The 17470-nt window shown below is 39.9% G+C and overlaps 1 protein-coding gene and 1 pseudogene across 2 annotated transcripts in view; one reads left to right on the top strand and one right to left on the bottom strand.

The window, feature by feature from the left end:
- Window positions 1-3878, top strand: part of Thoc2 (THO complex subunit 2) — a 114591-nt gene extending 110713 nt beyond the window's left edge. For both annotated transcript variants that reach the window (XM_006257504.5, NM_001191756.2), the window contains exon 39: window positions 1044-3878. The gene's annotated coding sequence lies outside the window, so the exon portion shown is untranslated. The remainder of the gene's footprint in view (window positions 1-1043) is intronic.
- Thoc2-ps1 (THO complex 2, pseudogene 1) lies at window positions 677-1713 on the bottom strand (annotated as a pseudogene).
- Window positions 3879-17470: the final 13592 nt, after the last annotated feature.

Here is a 17470-nt window from a genome sequence, read left to right as displayed (position 1 = left end):
GGGCACCTGCAGGTGGAATGCTAGATTAGGATGTCTGTCCCTATGTTTTTCTCCTCATAACTTCTTCCTTGCGATTGTCAACTTCACCTTTATATGTGCTTCAGCTTTGGAGAGAGAGGGAGAGGGATAAGCATTGAGGGGGTGAGTCATGAAATATCATGGTAACTTGAAATGAAGGCAAATGCAGGGAACACAGTACTGTGCTACCCCATTTGAAGCAGACACTTAACCATGAACTAGCTACTTTTGGGGCAGGTTTGTATTTTAAAGTTTCTCTTAAATTTTTAAATATTATCAAAAAGGCTATTTTAAGAAATATCTGAATTATTGAATCAGATAAAAAGAATTGAGAACGTTGAGATAGTTACTAGTATAATCTAAAATGATCTTTATATATGTAGTCTGCTCTCAGCAGAATAGGACACTTTTGCTTGACTGTGTTCTGTGTGGCATTAAGAATGCAGTTGATAGCTTCAAAAGAGTATATGTGTGTGACAGAGAGCAGACTGAACTATCAACAAATCCTAATTGGGAAAAAGACAGGGTTCTGTGACACCTTGGATTTATAAGCTAAGTTCACTTATTTATGATGGTTAATATGATGCACATTTTAAAAATATCATTATATAAAATTAAACATAGAAGAATGTGACATATGATTGGTATATATTCAGTGTTAGTGAGTAAAAGCGTAAGTGTATAAAGGGCAAAAAATGAACTCTGAGTTTGGTACTGTTTCATCTCTATGCCTTCTTAGTGTTTTGGAATTTAAGAGACAGGAACTCACTTTGAAGCTCAGACTGTCCTGGAATTCTGTATAGCACAGGCTGGCATATAAGCCACTGTGATCCTCCTGTCTAGGGTTATGTTTGTTAGCAGCCAACTCTTCTCAAAGTTCATTGAGCTTTGGGATGGATTTCAAGTTGTAACCCCCAAACCTTAGTGTTATTGAATAAGACTGTGTGGACACCCTTGAGATGTCGTGACTAACATTGAGTATCTTCTTTCCATTTGCTCTTGTACTTGCTGATTTGTCATTCCAGGGTGTGGACAGACCCCTAAGCTGACCGTCTCCCCGTGGAGGATGCCAAAGCTCCATGAGTCACTCTCAGAATGACATCTCCCATAATTAAGAGCTTCTGGTGCTGTCCATTTTATGGGAATTTGCTTTAAGTCAGAAGATGCATACACACCACCATCCTTTTGACAAGACATTCCAAAGTCACTGATTTTTCAGAACATTTTCACCTGCAGGCAATTTCTTGGAGCAAGGTCCCTGTGCATACAGTTTTTATGTGGGATACGCCATCCAGAAGCAGCATCTAATGGAAAGTTCACTAACTGACTTTTAGTTCATCTTTCTTTCTCAGAAAGGAAAGGAAATTGCCTCTTGGAACCAATTCCTTAATGATGTAGATAGGTTGCCTTTGTGTGTGAATTCTATAAGTGTGAAAACATTGGGGTGATTATGTTGCTTGGAGGGTTTTGGCTTCTTAAAAAATTTTAATTTTAATTCCAGTTCATGGGAAAGATGTTTGTGGTTTAATGGCAAAAACATTTTTTATCATTTAATGTACCCTTAAATATGTCCACAAAAGTTTTCTTGTCCCTAAGGTATTCTCATAGTGTGACATGATCATGATTGAGACCCCATTTCTTATTCTGAATATTGTCATATGGATACCATGATGTTCTTTTTCTTTTTTGGAACATTACATAGACATGATTAATGACCCAGTTCTTATTCTCACGAGTATGGTCATGTGAATACCATGAAGTTCTTTATTGGAACATTGTTCATTTTCAGTCTAAAACCCTGAGATGCAGTCAGCATTTTAAAGTGGACAGTCCAGTGGTTGTTAGTATACTCACTGTGTGGTGCAGTCATCCACAGTCTAGTCTCAAAGTGCAGGTTAGCAGTCATTCTTATTTCTCCTCGTTCTTCAGCCACTGGAAGCTACTGACACATTTTCTGCCTATGAATTTGCCTGTTTTGGGACATTTCATATAAATGGAATTGTGCAATATCATGTCCTGGGGGCCAGGGTTCTTTCAACTACCATCATGTTATCAAGACTTATCCATGGTGTAGCATGTGTCAACAATCCATTCCTTCACAAGGTTAAATATTCCACAGAATGAATGTGTATCATGTTTTGTTTACCCATTTATTCATTGAGGGACAGAAACAATTATATTTTAAGTAATAAAATTAGAAGGTTAACAGCAGTGTATCCAAAATTATAATTGATGGTGTCAACATTATACACAGTATGCACAGAATGCTGTGTAGAAATGATGTGTAAATTACTTGTCAGCATTTCATGCAAGTGTAATTATTTTCTAAGGCCCCTTCTAGCTATGATTTTTTGGAACTGTGTGAATGTAGTATATTCATTAATAAAGTTTAATGCATTAAGCATTAATTTAAAATTTGAGAACAATGTTAGGCAGATAAATTATTTGCCACATGCTGTAATGATCATGTTTTGAATTTATTTCATTATGCAGTATTTGAAAAATGTCTACATAAAGGAAAGGAAATGAGTATAATTGAGTCAATATATTTTTAAAGCAATTTTTATAATTTAGCAGACATTGCATCTTAATATAATTCACTATTAAAATTGTGTCCTTGTGGAAAAATCGATATCATTTTCTATTTCTTTTGATGATCATGTAAAATAGATTCCTTTCCTTTGTTAAATGTTCTGTTTATTTTTGATACATTATTCCTTGCACCTGTAGAATCTACCTGTTACTCTTTAATCTTTTTCTCTACCCCAGAATCCTTCCACCCTATCACACACAGAAAATGTTTCAATGTTTCTTAAAATTCATAGTGTCTTTATGATTTCTAAGAATAGACACAGACACAGAATATATTTCCTCATTTTCTGGGAACTTTCTGCAAGTCTTTGTTATTGATAGAATTCACTGAAGTTTCTTCCTAAATGGGTCTTTTCCTTTCCCCTTTCTTTCCCTTTGATCACTCCCCGGCCTTCTCTCAATGGCCTCTTCTTACCTTGCTTTGGCCTTCCTCCTCATTCTCCCTTAGTCACTCCCTCCTTGTCTATCTGTATAACCAGTTTGTTTCTTTTAGGTGGAAAGTATGAAATGAAATCATACAGCTGTGACCAGAATTGTATTTTCTCGAGTAGATTTCTGAGAATTGTGAATGAAGCGGGCCCATTTTCAGTTACCTGCTTTATTGCTCCATGCAGAAAACCTAAAACTGTTGTGTTGTATGTTATTGTACTTTAACTTGTTGCTTAATTTCTACATGTTTATTTTCAGTAATGGCTGAAAGTGTTAATTATTCCATATTTTAGCACAATGTGCTGCATATACTTCCCAATAAGCAAATAAGGTTACATGTGTACAGAATTTCACTTTTGATTAAATATTGCCTGGGTTTCAAGTCCCTCCCCCCATTTGAAATGCTTCCTTTTTAATGTTGAAACTGAAAATAAACAGTTACTGAATGATTTTGAATTTACCTCATCTTAGAGCTCAGTTTTAATTTATTTGGCCTGTTTTTAATATGAGTCACTAAAAATAAAGTGGAGCACTGTCTTATGCAGTGCCTAAGAATTGTTTTATATAGTATGTGTACAACATTAAAACATGTTCGACAAAGAAAAATATACCAGCGCTCACTTGTCCCTTGCCATTTTTTTCTTGTAATTAGGACATTTTGGGGGTAGAAGAGAAAAAAATTAATTGTGTTTTAATTTTACAGCTACCGGAGCTTTGTATTGCTAAACTTACATCTGGAAACGTTTCACGTGACATTTTTAAGAGAATTTTTTATCTACTGAATTCTACCAGTGTAACCATTTTTTCTAAATAAACAATAGTTTTCTCAAATGACTATATCATCGTGTATATTGTTACTTATTTAGTATAAGTTAAAAGTTAATTTAATGATCTTTTGGCCCTTATTTTTTTTTCTGCATGGTCTACAATGTCAAATAACATCTAATAATATAGAATCATTGTTAATTACTTTTTGCACTTGGGGTAAGCTCTAGACTGAAAACATCAAATATTGTCTATTTTCTCAATGTCTTGAAGACTATATCTACACAAACCAGAATTTTCAGAGTTGGAAAAGGATATAGTTATTAAAAAGATTGAGAAATTTGACCCTATCTTAGAATCGACAAAAGAATATATGTTCTAATATTCCTTTTTGGGTAATTGTAATTTTCTGAAGATAAGCAGAACAGTTCTCTGTGGGAACGGAATTTGCGTATTGACTTTTGAATACCTGTAACATACCTGGCAAAAAATATTTCATAGGAAAAACATCTTCATTAAAGTGATTTGTAACTGTGAGAAAAGAACTATGATTTACTTTTAAATCATATATGTGAAATATGTTAAAGAAGAGCTGTTTATTTTTTGACCTAGCATCAAGGATTTACTTATTTATTTTTAAAAATACTTTATATCCCAAATGTTGCCCCCTCCTGGTCCTCTCTCCCAGAGTTCTCCCTCCACCCATACCCTTCACCTCTGAGAAGGTGCCCCACCACATACACTTCACTCTGGTTATTAAGTCTCTGCAGGATTAGGTGCATTCTCATTGAGGGCAGGCAAGGCAGCCCTCTGCTAAATAGGTATCTTGGGGTGGGGGGCTGGGATCAGCCCCTGTTCTTTGGTTGTTGGCTCAGTCTCTGGGAGCTCCCAGAGGTCCAGGTTAGTTGACACTGCTGGTCTTCCTGTGGGGTTGCAGTCTCCTTGAGAGTCTTCACTCCTTCCCCTAATGCTTCCATAGGGGTCCCCGACCTCAGTCCAATGTCTGTCTATGGGTATCTGTATCTGTCTCAGTCAGCTGCTGGGTAGAGCCTCTCAGAGGGCTGCTGTGCTAGGGTCCTGTCTGCAAGCACAACATAGCATCATTAATAGTGTGAGGGATTGGTTCCTGCCTATAGGACAGGTCTCAAAATGGACTGGTCACTAGTTGGAAGTGACTGAAGTGACTGCATTTTTTTCTTAGACAGGATCAGTTTTGTGTCAAAAGTTTTGTAGTTGGATAGCCCACTCATCCCTCCACTGGGGGTCCTGTCTGGTGACTGGAGGTTGTCTCTTTAGGTTCCATATCCCAACAGTTGGGGATTTCTGCTAAGGTCACCTGCATTGACTCCTGGATCCTCCCTCATCCTGGGTCTCTGGGACTTCCTAAATAATCCCCCCATCCCCAACCCTGGCATATTTCTGTTTATTCTCCTGGTCCTCTAAGGAATCTATTCTGTCTCTTTCCATAACTGATCCTTATCCCTATGCCCCTAGCTCTCCCTTCACTCACCCAGGTCCTTCCCTTCTTCTCTCCATGACTGTTGTTCCTCCTTGTAAGTGGGATTCAACCTTCCTCACCTGGACATGCCTTCTTTAACTTTTTTGGTACTGTGGGATGAATCATGGGTATTCTGAACTTGTTGGCTAATATCCACTTATCTGGGTTACCTCACTTGGGATGATGTTTCCTAGTTACATTCATTTGCCTGCAAAATTCATGGTGTCTTTGTTTTTAATTTCTGAATAGTATTCCATTTGGTAAATAAACCACATCTTCGTTATCCATTCTTTGGTTGAGGGACATCTGGGTTCTTTCCAGCTTCTGGCTATTATAAATAAGGCTGCTATGAACAGAGTGGAGCATGTGTCTTTGATGTATGTTGGAGCATCTTTTGGGTATATGCCCAGGAGAGGTATAGCTGCAATGTCCAATTTTCTGAGGAACCTCCAGACTGATTTCCAGAGTGGCTGTGCCAGTTTGCAATGCCACCAACAATGGAGTGTTTGTCTTTCTCCACATCCTCTCCAGCTGTCACCTGAGTTTTTATCTTACCATTCTGATGTGTGTAAGATGGACTGTCAGGTCATTTTGATTTGCATTTCCCTGATGACTAAGAATGGGGAACATTTCTTTTGACGCTTCTCAGTCATTTGAGAGTCTTCTGTCGAATTCTCTGCATAGGTCTGTGCCCCATATTTTTGATTGAGTTACTGCTTTATTTATTTATTTTTTTGGGAATTTTGCTTACAATAACTTAAAAGTAAAACACAAGAATACAGCTAAACTAAGGAGATCAAAGTCTTCTATAATGAAAACACTCCCCTTCCCCCTGCCAAATAGATCCTGGATTTGGTGTGCAGACTCCAGTTACCTGGGACCTGATCTAGAGTATTTCTCCTTTTGGAGATGCCTTCGGGATGTTTTAAGTGCCTCTTCTATCCTAGAAGCAGAACAGAAGTGTCTATCGTAATGGACCATCCATTTTTGTTAGTGGATTCAGACAACAATACATAATGATAAGTAGAGGAAGATGCTCTGAGGAGGCTGGGTGAGGCAGGGCTCACTCCTTACTACCTTTCAAACAGCATAATTATGACTTGAAGATGAATAAAACAGGACATTCAGTGGTAGATAGCATGATATGAATTTTATCCCAGGCTGACCTCACACCATTTAGCTGAGAGAGTCCTTAGGTTTCTGACCCACCTGCCCAGTGCTGACATTTTATGCCTGCGTGACCATTCCGGTCATGAAACGAGCTTTATGCTCTGCTGCTATGTGTATATTTTTGATAGCTTTCCTGTGTTGTCCTTTCTGGTCTTGACAAACATGCCTCTGTCTCCGGAGTACTGAGATTACAGTGCATGCCACCACATCCAGAGTGAATCGATTGTTTACAAGTGATAGAGGCTGACATACTAGTGATACCCATGAAAGTCATCCAATATGCAGAATCTGAGTTTTAGTGAGCTGCTTTGAGGTTTGTCACTTATATGCAATGGTCTCCCCCCCCCCCATTTTTATTAAATTGGGTATTATTTACATTTCAAATGTTATTCGCTTTCCTGGTTTCCTGTCCATCAGCCCCCTAGTCCCTCCCCCTCCCCTTCTATATGAGTGTTCCTCTGCCCATCCTTCCCCCATTACCGCCCTCCTGCAAACAGTCCCCTACACTGGGGGTCCAACCTTGGCAGGACCAAGGGATTCGCCTTCTACTGGTGCCCCAAAAGGCTATTCTCTGTTACATATGCAGTTGGAACCCAGGGTCAGTCTATGTATAGTCTTTGGGTAGTGGCTTAGTCCCTGGAAGCTCTGGTTGGTTGGCATTGTTGGTCATGTGGGGTCTCAAGCCCCTTCTGCTCTTTCAGTCCTTTCTCTGATTCCTCCAATGGGGGTCCCGTTCTCAGTTCAATGGTTTGCTGCTAGCATTCACCTCTGTATTTGACATGATTTGGCTGTGTCTCTCAGGAGAGATCTATATCTGGTTCCTGTCAGCATGCACTTCTTAGCTTCATCCATCTTATCTAGTTTTGGTGGCTGTAAATACATCAGCCACATGTGGGGCAGGCTCTGAATGGGCATTCCTTCAGTCTCGGCTCCAAACTTTGCCTCCCTATCCCCTCCTATGGGTATTTTTGTTCCCCATTTAAAGAAGGAGTGAAGCATTCACATTTTGGTCATCCTTCTTGAGTTTCATGTGGTCTGTGCATTGCATCTTGGGTAATTTGAGCATTTGGGCTAATATCCACTTATCAATGAGTGATATGCAATGGTCTTAATCTTAGATGTATTAGTGTGCTTGGGATATTTATATTTCATGTAAGATCCCAGCCTCCTCAGAGCATTTTCTTGTCACTGAACATGGAAAGAAATTACTTGCATTTTCCAAGAAACCAAGTTTTGTTCCAAAAAATAAAACAGTAGGAAGTACCAGGCTTTGTGGCACAACTTTAGTGCAACACTTGGGAGACAGAAGGTGGATCTCTGTGAGTTCAGTGTCTTGATCTATTTAGTGAATTTCAGGTCAGCCAGGAACATCTCAAAAGCAAACAGAGGCACTCAATTGGCAGGTCCCCTGCTGTCCAGACACCACCCAGATCTCAAGGGACCCGATCAAAAGCTCGCTGCACCGAAATCCTGTGGGAGGGAGAGCTAAACTTTCAGAGGGGCAGACAACCCTGGGAAGCCAGAAGTGACTACACTCTGCCCACATTTCTGACTCCAGAGGAAAACACCTAACACCATCTGGGACCCTGGTGCACTGGGGGGCCCCTGGAAAAAGCAGCGCAGGCCCTCCTGGTTGCCGCCTTCACAGAGAGCTCAAAAGCAGCCCCCCACAAGCAACTTCAGCCGTGGGACCACAGGTAAGACCACCTTTTCTGCTCCAAGCGACCTGCCTGGTGGACTCAGGACACAGGACCACAGGAACAGCTGAAGACCAGTAGACAGGAAAGACTACATGCCCGAGAGCAGAACACTCTGTCACCATAACTGGCTGAAAGAAAACAGGAAAACAGGTCTACAGCACTCCTGACACACAGGCCTATAGGACAGTCTAGCCACTGTCAGGAATAGCAGAACAAGGTAACACCAAAGACAACCTGATGGCAAGAGGCAAGCTCAGGAACCCGAGCAACAGAAACCAAGACTACATGGCATCATCGGAGCCCAATTCGCCCACCAAAGCAAACACTGAATATCCAAACACACCAGAAAAGCAAGATATAGATTTTAAATCACATTTGATCATGATGATGAAGGACTTCAAGAAAGACATGAAGAACTCCCTTAGAGAAACACAGGAAAACATAAGTAAGCAACTAGAAGCCTATAGAGAGGAATCACAAAAATCCCTGAAAGAATTCCAGGAAAACATAAATAAACAAGTAGAAGCCTGTAGAGAGAAATCACAAAAATCCCTGAAAGAATTCCAGGAAAACACAATCAAACAGTTGAAGGAATTAAAAATGGAAATAGAAGCAATAAAGAAAGTACAAAGGAAAACAACCCTGGATATAGAAAACCAAGGGAAGAGACAAAGAGCCATAGATACAGGCATCACCAACAGAATACAAGAAATGGAAGAGAGAATCTGAGGAGGAGAAGATGCCGTAGAAATCATTGACACAACCGTCAAAGATAATGTAAAACGGAAAAAGCTAGTGGTCCAAAACATACAGGAAATCCAGGACTAAATGAGAAGATCAAACCTAAGGATAATAATGTATAGAAGAGAGTGAAGACTCCCAGCTCAAAGGACCAGTAAATATCTTCAACAAAATCATAGAAGAAAACTTCCCTAACCTAAAGAAAGAGATGCCCATAAACATACAAGAAGCCAACAGAACTCCAAATAGATTGGACCAGAAAAGAAACTCCTCCCTTCACATAATAGTCAAAACACCAAATGCACAAAACAAAGAAAGAATATTAAAAGCTGTAAGGGAAAAGGGTCAAGTAACATATAAAGGGAGACCTATCAGAATCACACCAGACTTCTCACCAGAAACTATGAAAGCCAGAAGATCCTGGACAGATGTCATACAGACCCTAAGAGAACACAAATGCCAGCCCAGGTTACTGTATCCTGCAAAACTCTCAATTAACATAGATGGAGAAACCAAGATATTCTATGACAAAACCAAATTTACACAATATCTTTCTACAAATCCAGCACTACAAAGGATAATAAATGGTAAAGCCCAACCTAAGGAGGCAAGCTACACCCTAGAAAAAGCAAGAAACTAATCGTCTTGGCAACAAAACAAAGAGAAGAGAAGCACACAAACATAATCTCACATCCAAATAAGAATATAACAGGAAGCAACAATCACTATTCCTTAATATCTCTCAACATCAATGGACTCAACTCCCCAATAAAAAGACATAGATTAACAAACTGGATACGCAATGAGGACCCTGCATTCTGCTGCCTACAGGAAACACACCTCAACAACAAAGACAGATACTACCTCAGAGTGAAAGGCTGGAAAACATCTTTCCAAGCAAATGGTCAGAAGAAGCAAGCTGGAGTAGCCATTCTAATATCAAAAAAAAATCGATTTTCAACTAAAAGTCATCAAAAAAGATAAGTAAGGACACTTCATATTCACCAAAGGAAAAATCTGCCAAGATGAACTATCAATCCTAAATATCTATGCTCCAAATAAAAGGGCACCTACATACATAAAAGAAACCTTACTAAAGCTCAAAACACACATTGCACCTCACACAATAATAGTAGGAGATTTCAACACCCCACTCTCATCAATGGACAGATCATGGAAACAGAAATTAAACAGAGACATAGACAGACTAAGAGAAGTCATGAACCAAATGGACTTAACAGATATTTATAGAACATTCTATCCTAAAACAAAAGGATATACCTTCTTCTCAGCTCCTCATGGTACTTTCTCCAAAACTGACTATATAATAGGTCATAAAACAGGCCTCAACAGGTACAGAAAGATAGAAATAATCCCATGCGTGCTATCAGACCACCACGGCCTAAAGCTGGTCTTCAATAAAAATAAGGGAAGAACACCCACATATACATGGAAGTTGAACAATGCTCCATTCAATGATAACCTGGTCAAGGAAGAAATAAAGAAAGAAATTAAAGACTTCTTAGAATTTAATGAAAAATGAAGGTACAACATACCCAAACTTATGGGACACAATGAAAGCTGTGCTAAGAGGAAAACTCATAGCGCTGAGTGCCTGCAGAAAGAAACAGGAAAGAGCATATGTCAGCAGCTTGACAGCACACCTCAAAGCTCTAGAACAAAAAGAAGCAAATACACCCAGGAGGAGTAGAAGGCAGGAAATAATCAAACTCAGAGCTGAAATCAACAAAGTAGAAACAAAAAGGACCATAGAAAGAATCAACAGAACCAAACGTTGGTTCTTTTGAGAAAATCAACAAGATAGATAAACCCTTAGCCAGACTAACGAGAGGACAGAGAGTGTGTCCAAATTAACAAAATCAGAAATGAAAAGGGAGACATAACTACAGATTCAGAGGAAATTCAAAAAATCATCAGATTCTACTACAAAAGCCTATATTCAACAAAACTTGAAAATCTGAAGAAAATGGACAATTTCCTAGACAGATACCAGGTATCGAAGTTAAATCAGGAACAGATAAACCAGTTAAACAACCCCATAACTCTTAAGGATATAGAAGCAGTCATTAAAGGTCTCGAAACCAAAAAGAGCCCACCCAGGTCCAGACGGGTTTAGTGCAGAATTCTATCAGACCTTCATAGAAGACCTCATACCAATATTATCCAAACTATTCCACAAAATTGAAACAGATGGATCACTACCGAACTCCTTCTATGAAGCCACAATTACTCTTATACCTAAACCACACAAAGACCCAACAAAGAAAGAGAACTTCAGACCCATTTCCCTTATGAATATCGACGCAAAAATACTCAATAAAATTCTGGCAAACCGAATCCAAGAGCACATCAAAACAATCATCCACTATGATCAAGTAGGCTTCATCCCAGGCATGCAGGGATGGTTTAATATACGGAAAACCATCAATGTGATCCATTATATAAACAAACTGAAAGAACAAAACCACATAATCATTTCATTAGATGCTGAGAAAGCATTTGACAAAATTCAACACCCCTTCATGATAAAAGTCCTGGAAAGAATAGGAATTCAAGGCCCATACCTAAACATAGTAAAAGTCATATACAGCAAACCAGTTGCTAACATTAAACTAAATGGAGAGAAACTTGAAGCAATCCCACTAAAATAGGGACTAGACAAGGTTGCCCACTCTCTCCCTACTTATTCAATATAGTTCTTGAAGTTCTAGCCAGAGCAATCATGCAACAAAAGGAGATCAAAGGGATATAGATTGGAAAAGAAGAAGTCAAAATATCACTATTTGCAGATGATATGATAGTATATTTAAGTGATCCCAAAAGTTCCACCAGAGAACTACTAAAGCTGATAAACAACTTCAGCAAAGTGGCTGGGTACAAAATTAACTCAAATAAATCAGTACACAAAAGAGAAACAAGCCAAGAAAGAAAATAGGGAATCGACACCCTTCATAATAGTCCCAAATATTATAAAATACCTCTGTGTGACTTTAACCAAGCAAGTAAAAGATCTGTATGATAAGAACTTCAAGCCCATGCATATACAGCCATCCAATTAGACAAGATGGATGAAGCAAAGAAGTGCAGACCGACAGGAGCCGGATGTAGATCGCTCCTGAGAGACACAGCCAGAATACAGCAAATACAGAGGCGAATGCCAGCAGCAAACCACTGAACTGAGAATAGGACCCCCGTTGAAGGAATCAGAGAAAGAACTGGAAGAGCTAGAAGGGGCTCGAGACCCCATATGTACAACAATGCCAAGCAACCAGAGCTTCCAGGGACTAAGCCACTACCTAAGGACTATACATGGACTGACCCTGGACTCTGACCTCATAGGTAGCAATGAATATCCTAGTAAGAGCACCAGTGGAAGGGGAAGCCCTGGGTCCTGCTAAGACTGAACCCCTAGTGAACTAGACTGTTGGGGGGAGGGCGGCAATGGGGGGAGGGTGGGGGGGAACACCCATAAAGAAGGGGAGGGGGGAGGGGTTACGGGGATGTTGGAAACCGGGAAGTGAAATAACAATCGAAATGTAAATAATAAATACTCAAGTTAGTAAAGATGAAAAAAAAAGAAAGAAAGAAACATGCTATCCAAAATAAATAAATAAATAAATAAATAAATAAATAAATAAATAACAGAATGAAAGTATTTTAAATGGCCATGGATATTAGTGACTGGGTGATTATGATTGCTCCTCTCCCAACTCAGTTCATAGCAAAAGTGGTCCAGATCTACAGGTTTTTGATGATTTTATTTGGCCCAGGAAAACAGTTTGGAAGATTCACAAGAGGGTATATAACTTGATATTTATGATAGCATTCCTTTTGTTTTTGCTGTCAGAAGTGGCTTTTTTCATATATTATGTGATTATGGTTGCCCTCCCTCAACTCTTCCCAGATCCTCCTCACCCACCGAAATCTGCATCCTTTCTGGCTCACTTTAATTAGAAAACAGACATTTAATAAAAACAACAACAACAACAGCAATAATAATAATAATAAGACAAAATGCATGAACAGAAAAACAAAGCTGTAGTAAAAGTTGAAAAAACAAATAATAGATACACATATACACACATACAGATACACACACAGACACACACAGACACACACACACACACACACACACACACACACACACAGGCATCAACATCAATCCCTTAAAAACAAAATTGGAAGCCATAGTATATAAATAAATGTCCTGCAGGGTTAGGGGGTGCAGAGTGGGGAAAGCCCATCCAACACACTATTAGCAGAAAGCAAAGACCAAAACACCTCAAAAATATCATTGAGTTCTTTTTGTCTTAGCCATTTCCTGCTAATAGGCACAGGCCTGGACTTGAGAGTGTTTTCTTTATCCCCAGTGAAACTCTGTTGGAGAAAACTATTTTTTTCCACTGGCATGTGGTTATCATTTGGATATTGTTTTGGGGTTAGGGATGGACATTGTGTCCACTTCTTGCAGTGTTGAGAACCCATCTGGTACAACCCTGTGCGGGTCCTCTGCATGCTACCTCAGTCTGAGTTTTTATGGCCATCAGTCCTGCTGTATTTGGAAGACCTTCTTTTCTAGATGGCGTAGGGTAGAGGATCAATGGACATCCCATTTATGGCCAAGTATTCCAATATCTCATTTTCTGCACCTTGTCCAGCTGTAAATCTCTGTTCTTATCTACTGCAGAAAGAAGTTTCTTTGCTGATGGCTGAGCAAGAGATTAAACTATCTATGAGTATAGCACAATGTCATTACAAGTTCTCTTGCCGTCAGGCATGGTACAGTGGTTTGAATAAGTTTGACCTCTGTAGATTCATGTGTTTGAATGCTTTGCCTTGTTGGAGGAAGTGTGCCACTATGGGGGCAAACTTTGAGGTCTCTGTGCTCAAGCTCCAACCAGTGTGGAATCTCAGAACCTCCTTCTTGTTGCCTTCAGACCAAGATGTAGAACTCTCAGTTCCTTCTCCAGTACCTGCTTGCTGCCATGATTCCTGCAATGGTGATCATGAACCGAGCTTCAGAACCAATAAGACAACGCCAGCTAAATGTCCTTTAGAAGAGTTGCCTTGGTCATGGTGTCTTTTCACAGCAAGACAAAACACATAGGATCCACATCATGGAAGGGCGAAGGAAACTATGGAGTTGGTCTGACCTAGCTGCCTTGAGAGGCATGTATCAAGTGTTTCAGGAGCTCTTGGCTCCTGGGGCACAATGTGTCTCTCCACTTCCTGAGAGATCTATACACTCCCTCAGGCAGTGAAACATTCATGCTGCTTTGTGTTTCTTTGTATGTTCCCTCAGAAGTGGAGGAAGCATGGAAACTTGACAGGACAGTTGGTCTTGTGTATCCTGAATAGCTTGCAAAACTTCATTGTATCCTGACAAGTACAACTGTATTGAGCCTAGCAACTGCCGTTACTTTCTGTTTTTGATAAAGATATAAAAATTCTGATTTCTTTCAATAAAATTGTCACAAACTAGAGCCTGGTTTTGTTCCTTGTGGCGGTATCAGATGACCTTGGCTCTGTAAGTAAGCTCGGGAGCTTACAGGTGGGTCAAGAAGGAGAACCTAAAATATGGGGGTTTAAGAAAAAGAGTTACAGGTTGAAAAACTCCCGGGAATAGTGTGCACACAAGTCTAATAAGTCAGGAGCATTCATTAGTGGTAATAAGATGGAGTAATATTTGATTGCAGAAGTTCTGCAAGCTTTGCTACTGGAGGAATGGGCCAGCACCTCTTGATTAAATTCCTGGTGTTCATTAGAAAACGTCAGCCTTTTTTCCCTGAACAGGGATCTCTCTATCCCAGAACTTGATCTCGATAAGGAAGAGCAATTTAGGGAGAATTTGATGTAAGAAAACCAGAAACACTGACCTTAAGCAGGCTTGTGCTCAATATGGACCAACTGCTCCTTTTGCAGTGTCTCCTCTTGGTTCTATTTCTGGGGGGAACTTCCCTTTTTACTGACTGGAGGATCTTAGCAAAAGCTTGTCTTACTGGGGGTAAAGCATTATGGTGAAAGACGTTTTATTCAAAAAGATGACAGGACCAAGCTACTAGAAATCACCAAAATAATGTGGCCTTAAATTTTGAAATGTGAATAGGAGAAGGCCTGTATGGTGATGCTCATGGACAGGTTGATTACATATCCTCCTGAGGCTTATGGCAAATCAATGACTTGACTTTACAGACACTGCATAAGTTACCAGATTCTGGGGGGTGGGGACAGATCAACTTTCTAAAATTAGACAGGGGTCTGGTGAACCATAGAAGATTTTGTTTTTCGCCTTTTGCAGGTAGTCAGTTGCCTGGTGGTTGGTGGGGAGGCAGGGATGATTATTGCTAAACAGCTGACATAGTAGGATCCTAATACTGCAAGCCAAGCTACCATTTGTTCCTTTCAAAGGGCGATATTAATGATTACATCTGCCTCTCTGCTGATACACCCAAATGCCTTCATGTACTCTAGGGTTAACTCTGGCTGCACCCCTCAACTGTAGGCAGTCAACGAAGGAAAAAGGAATAAAGAAATGACAAATAACCCACATTTATGCCCAAAGTTTGCTGCTACTACTTTAAAGAGAGCTGAAAGTTGTTTCCTCTTGCTTTTCTAATACATTGCATGAATGATACTCTGCTTCCTATCAAAATTATAGAATGCTACAAAATCATAATTGCGTTAATCTTTTAAATTTGTATTCCCCATTAAGAAATAACAATGCTGTTAAACACTTTGGATGACTAAGCACTAGCTTTTGCCAGTTTTTGCCCCTGTAAAATATTAAAAACGAACAATGCTCCCACATACACTGCCAAGCCTTTTCAGGAATATTGCCAATAGTTTGATATAACCCACATCACAGGCATTTCATATTTCATATTCAGGGTCAATATTTTGTAGAAAGAGCAAATAGACATCTTAAACTTTAAAAATAAAGGAGGGGAAGTAGTATAATAATGACTTCCTCATTTTATTTTATCTTCTATTTTATATACTTTAATATTTTTAAAAAATGGGTAAGATGACCTTACCACTGTTGAATGTTTTTGGGCCCCTCTGAATCAATTCAGGGTTATAGTCATTTGGAGAGATGTTATTTATGGAAAATTGAATGGTTGGGATCCACTAATTCATTGGCGCCAAGGCTGTTTTACTACCCGTGCCCCCGCCACCCCAGGGTGGTAAAGAGCTGTTGTCTGATACCTGAAAGAGAGACTTAACCTGTGGAAAATGAGGAAAGAGCTTCCAAAGTGTCTGCAGAGGCTACACCTGAAGAAAAGGAAGAGAACAGGCCAATAGAGTTGTCCAGCCATGAAGAACAGAGTCTGCCTACCAACAATGATGCAGATGAAGAAACCTGTGACTGAGGGAAAAGGCTTGGTGAGATCTCAGGGGAAGGGTGTGCCTACAGAGTTGCTGTTCCTTGCTGTGTTGAATGCTCCGTTGAATGCTTCTGCTCCTCCTGAAGCGTATTGGCCTTCTGTGCCTGATTCTCCTGTGCTCCACCTTGTAAGTGGTGTAGTGGGAAGTATTAAAAACCGGAATACCATCTTTTGCTAGCGTCAGCACCTGCGGGCCACATGGCACCAGCACTGACTCTCTGGTCCAGAGCTCCCAAAACGTTTCCACCCAACTCGCTAAGTTCCCTTGGCAGGTCGCTGCCACACCAGCCCCATGTAGCCATCTGCCCCCTATGGTTATAGTCACAATTCACAGTAACTGGACAAAAATCAAAACTCTAGAGGCTTGTAACTTATCAATAAGTTTTATATCAGTAAATTCTCACCCCACAAAATGTCCACACAATAAACTCAGCGCCAATTGATACTGATCTAAACTGCCCACCTAGATAAGACAAATTGTCCTGTAATTATCTGTCCCTTATAAGGTATTCATAGCTACCTGTGGCTAGTTAAAGCCACACGGATCTGGGTTGTCCTTCTCTTTCTCCATTTTCTTCTTCCTCTCCGTACTCTGTCCAGTCTCCAAAATTCTCCACCCGCCTTTTTTTTTTCCACTGCCCAATCACAGGCCTTGCCTTATCTTGTGCCTGCTCTCACCTATATCTAGACATCAGCCCACAAGTGGGAAGGAAATAACATTTCTCTTTATGTCAGTGACTCTGAAATCTTGGGTGCCTCCATGCTAATTATGTTGTTCCCCAGGCAAATGATGGTCACATGACAATTCAAGTATTGAGGTTCAAGACTTTCATGATGAACTATTAACCATTTAACATTCAAAGCTCTGTGACTTACCCTTTTCTGTTGCTGCACAAAATCTGGCCAAGATTTAGGCATTACTTTTCTTGTCTCTGGACTGTGGTCCATAGGAATGTCTCTGGGAAGTTTGTTATTGGTAATGCCAGAAAGCATGTCTGCTGTCTCCTTTAAAGATTGACTTGTGTTCCATAAAATAAAATAAAATATTAAAGGAGAAATTGCAAGGAATAATAAAGTTGGTCTGAGAGGCATGTGCCGTAGGGTTTTCAAGGTTAAAGTCCATGGTTCCTGGGGCACAATGTCCCTGAGAG

The sequence above is a fragment of the Rattus norvegicus genome, chromosome X (genome assembly GCF_036323735.1).
Source record: "Rattus norvegicus strain BN/NHsdMcwi chromosome X, GRCr8, whole genome shotgun sequence".
Taxonomy (NCBI): Eukaryota; Metazoa; Chordata; class Mammalia; order Rodentia; family Muridae; genus Rattus; species Rattus norvegicus.
The sequence above is the reverse complement of the archived record's forward strand: the minus strand, read 5'-3'. Positions and strand labels throughout refer to the sequence as shown.